Here is a 4,797-nt window from a genome sequence, read left to right on the forward strand (position 1 = left end):
AGAGGTTGAGAAAGAAGCAGCGGCAGCAGCAAGGCCGTCAGATGATGAGCCAGGGCCCTCCTCGGCAGGGCCTGATGCCGGTGAGGCAGGACCCCTAGCAGAGCCTGGTCCTGGCGAGACAGGATCTCCCCAAGCAAGCAAAGTGAACCAGAAGAAGAAGATGATAAAGCACCTAGTCTACTTTGTCAGCTCCCTCTTGCAGGGGGCTAGATCAAGATATTCTGGTGTGCAGAAGCTGCTCTTCTGCCTTCTTATGGCCTCAAGAAAGTTGCGTCACTATTTTCAGGCACATGAGATCATCATCGTCACTCGTTTCCTGTTACAACGGATCTTGCACAATCTAGATGCAACTGGGAGGATTGTGGAGTGGGCATTGGAACTGTCAAGCTTTGGTCCCAGGTTTGAAAGCACTTCGACAATTCAGAGCAGAGCCTTGGCGGAGTTCATAGCAGAATGGACCTCAATGCCTGACGAAGAAATTCAAGAAACCACTCTTCTCGGCAAGGAAACGAGTCGTGATTGGGTTATGTACTTTGACAGGGCATTATCATTGCAAGGCGCCGGTGCTGGTGTGCTACTTGTCGCGCCCACCAGAGAGCGCCTCAAGTACATAATCCAGATGCACTTTCCCCGGGAGAAATCAACGAACAACACTTCAGAATATGAGGGACTGCTTGCCGGTCTCAGGATAGCGGCAGACCTCGGAATCAGGAAGCTCATCGTCAGAGGTGATTCACAGATTGTCATCAAGCAAGTTAACAAATACTATCAGAGCCCGTTGATGGAGGCCTTTGTAGATGAAGTGAGGAAGTTGGAGGAGTGTTTTGATGGTCTGCAAGCACAGCATGTCCCTCGAGCAGAGAACAGCATTGCTGACGACTTGTCAAAATGCGATGCCCTCAAGTTGCCTGTGGAACCTGGAACCTTTGTGCTCCAATTGACTCAGCCATCCTCTGAACCATCGGCAGGACAGAATTAGCAAAGGAAGGCGGGCCCCGGCAAGTACTTTCCCGCTGAGCACCTAGGAGCCGCTGTCAAGGAAGTTGCCGGGAACCCCAAGATTTCCAAGGAGAAGCAGGCTCAAGTGGGGCCTCAAGCCCTTGCCGTGGAGACAACAGCTCCCACAGCAGAAGGCATGCCTTTAGTCCTTGTCGTCAAGCCTCAGGCTCCGGCATGGGCACAGCACACTGTTCGGTTCCTCCAAACAAGGAAAATCCCTGAGGAACAAGAAGAGGCAGAGAAAGTAGCCCATCGGTCCAGCATGTACCAGTTTGTGGACGATGTCCTATACAGGAGGAAGTCGAACGGTGTGAAATTTAAGTGCATTCCTTGGGAGGATGGACTGGAGCTGTTGGCAGAGATACATGGAGGCATATGTGGCTCCCACATAGGGTCAAGAGCCCTTGCCGGCAAAGCATTCCGGCAAGGTTTCTTTTGGCCCACCACTCTCCAGGATGCAACTGCGGTAGTAACAAAGTGTGAAGCGTACCATTTCTATTCAAAGAAACTTCATCAACTAGCTCAAGCTCTTCAGACAATCCCTCTTTCATGGCCATTTTCGGTCTAGGGGCTCGACATATTGGCCCCTTCACCCGTGTTGTCGGGGGCTTTGAGTACTTGTACGTCGCAATCGACAAGTTCACAAAGTGGCCAGAAGTGGAGCCAGTGAGAAAGGTGACAGCACAATCAGCCGTCAAGTTCTTTAAAGGTCTGGTTTGCTATTTTGGTGTGCAAAACAGAGCCATCACCGACAATAGCACACAGTTCACGAGCCGCACCTTCATGCAGAATATCCAAGACCTTGGCAGTAAAGTTTGTTTTGCTTCTGTTGCTCTTCGGAGAAGCAACGGCCAGGCAGAAAGGGCAAATGCTGAAGTGTTGCGGGGCCTCAAAACAAGAACTTTCGACAAACTGCACAAGTGCGGAAGACGCTGGGTTGATGAGTTGCCGATGGTTCTTTGGTCAATCCGAACGACACCAAATCGACCCACTGGCCAGACGCCTTTCTCCCTCATATACGGGGCAGAAGCAGTTCTCCCCACATAACTCACATACGGGTCACCCCGAGTGCTCGCCTATGATGAGCTTGAGCAAGAGCAGTTTCACCAAGATGATGCTACTCTCCTTGTGGAAGATCGTCTTTGGGATGTTGTGCGAGCCATGTGCTACCAGCAAGCCTTAAAAACACTTTGATCATTTGGGGGCTTGGTCGGATTCGAATCATTGCCATTAACCCTTTTGGTCTGACTTCCTGGTCGTATTCGAACCATAGCCGTAAAAACACTTTGATCATTTAGGGGCTTGGTCGTATTCGAATCATTGCCATTCACCCTTTTGGTCCGGCTTCCTGGTCGTATTTGAACCATAGCCATAAAAACACTTTGATCATTTGGGGGCTTGGTCGTATTCGAATCATTGCCATTAACCCTTTTGGTCCAGCTTCCTGGTCGTATTCGAACCATAGCCGTAAAAACACTTTGATCATTTGGGGGCCTGGTCGTATTCGAATCATTGACATTAACCCTGGTCCAGCTTCCTGGTCGTATTCTAACCATAGTCGTAAAAGCACTTTGACCATTTGGGGGCTTGGTCGTATTCGAATCATTGATGTTAACCCTTTTGGTCTGGCTTCCTGGTCGTATTCGAACCATAGCCGTTAAACATCACAAACCACTTGGGGGCTTGGTCGTATTCGAATCATAGCTGTTAACCCTCTTGGTACAGCTTCATCATCATATTCAAATCATAGCCATTAATCATCATGGTCACTAGGGGGGCTTCCTGATCGTATTCGAATCATAGCTGTCGGTACCCCTTTGATCGGTGCAATGCAAAAAACCATTTTGGGGCTTCCTGATCGTATTCGATTCATAGCTATTAACCCTTTTGGTCCGGCTTCCTGGTCGTATTCGAACCATAGCCTCGTTTTTATCATTTGTCTTGATTTTTTTGAAGTTTTTCCGGTTCTTCTTGATATTATCTTGCCTTTTGGTCTAAAGTGATCTCGGCCATGTAGCCTTCATTCTCACAGCTCATATTTGAAGCGTACCCGTGGTTTCTATTGCCCAGCTCAATGAGAGGCGACAAACCGCCCATACATGACGATATCAAGCACTTGGAAATATTGGCTTCTCAAGCTTTGGGTGCTCACCCTTACTTCACAGGTATCATAAACCAGCAGTATGATTCAATATCACAGGTATGATATCGTTATTATGTTGAAATTCGGGTTAAATCAGCCATATCTATAATTGTTTTAAACATCAGTAGTTATATGTGAGGTATTATGACCCGCCCTACGGTAAACCGCCAAGGGCTCTTTTGATCAACTTGTGTGCAGGATAAATTGAAATTTTTCATCTACACCGCTCAAACATTATGATAAATCTAAAAGGAAAAACTATCAAGTGGCAGCTTAACAGTGTTGAGCACAACATGAACATGCATGATGGCACAGCAGAAGCAAAGTTATTACTATCCTATTACATGACTCCAGGAGTCCAAATGATTAACTGTTTTCAAAAGGTCATAAATATGAACCGCCCAGCGGATCAATCTTCTTGATTCTGATGGCCTGACGCTTTCGGGTCATCCCTCTCTGCTTCTTCGTCTTGTTCTACTTCCTATAAGGCTGGTGATGACCAGTCAATGCCATTCAAAGCTTGGAACTCAGCTTCATCATCAATAAGCTTGGACGGGTGAACTTCAGGAGCAAAAGTGTGCTTACGGATTGGGGGGTAAGGTCTTTCACTTTGTAAGACAGCATTGGCATCTTCTGATTTTCCGAGTCATAAGTCGGTTGATACTTGGTGAGGTATGTCTCTTTGGCAATCAGACTGGCCAGAGGACGTATGTTCTTCACGCAAGCAGCAAAGTCTTTCTTGTCAAACGGGGTGCCGTCCTCCTTAAAGCTTGGATACCCGATAGAGATATCGGCCGGGTCTAGCTCCGGTAACCATGCTTTGGCCTGGCATAAACCAGTCACAGCTCCGGCTCTTGCAGATGATCGCTTCATCTCACTAAATCTCTCAGGCAGAACGGAAAGCTTCCTTAACACATCAACCAAGAGAGTGGGGGCTTCATTAGCTGGAGAAATTGTGGCCAATGCACGTCGGGCACCAGTGTAAAGCTGTTCCACCAATGTTTAAACTGCCTTTAGCTTCACAAGCATATCTTGGTTGAGATTGGTGCTCCTGGGGCCTGCAAAATAATCGTTGATGGATTAAAAGTGGTTCATATCATCAAGGAAGATATTTAACTGTGACAATCATAAGGAGGCTTACCAAAGATAGATGAAACCATCTGAGACACATGGCGCTTTAAGATGGAAAGTTCAGCGGTTGCCTCCTAAAGAGCCGCCTCCTCCTTTTCAGCCCGTTATGTCAAGGCAATCTTCTCTTCAACCCAGGCGCTCTTTTCAACTTCACAGCCGGCCTTCAAGTTTTCTGCTTCAATCACACTGAATTCGAACTTTGAGTTCGCTTTCTGGGTCTCAGATTCTTGTAGCTCCAGACGAGTATTCAAGTCAGATAGCTCTAATTGAAGTCGAGCAGTGGTGGTCTATACATACACTGGGTCAAAATCATAAGTTAGCTAAAAACATGAAGTCCCAAGCCTTTTGCAAGCAACAACACTTGGCACTTGGGGACTAATGTCTATTGAAAAGACTACTCATGCACAGGCTTATATGGATAAGTCCCAAGCATTTTGCGAGCAAGAATACTTGGCACTTGGGGGATAATGCATATTGCTTGCTTTCTTACTACTTTACAGTGACCCGGTTGGGCTGCACACGGT

This window comes from Triticum aestivum, chromosome 4B, assembly GCF_018294505.1.
Source record: "Triticum aestivum cultivar Chinese Spring chromosome 4B, IWGSC CS RefSeq v2.1, whole genome shotgun sequence".
NCBI classification, from domain to species: domain Eukaryota; kingdom Viridiplantae; phylum Streptophyta; class Magnoliopsida; order Poales; family Poaceae; genus Triticum; species Triticum aestivum.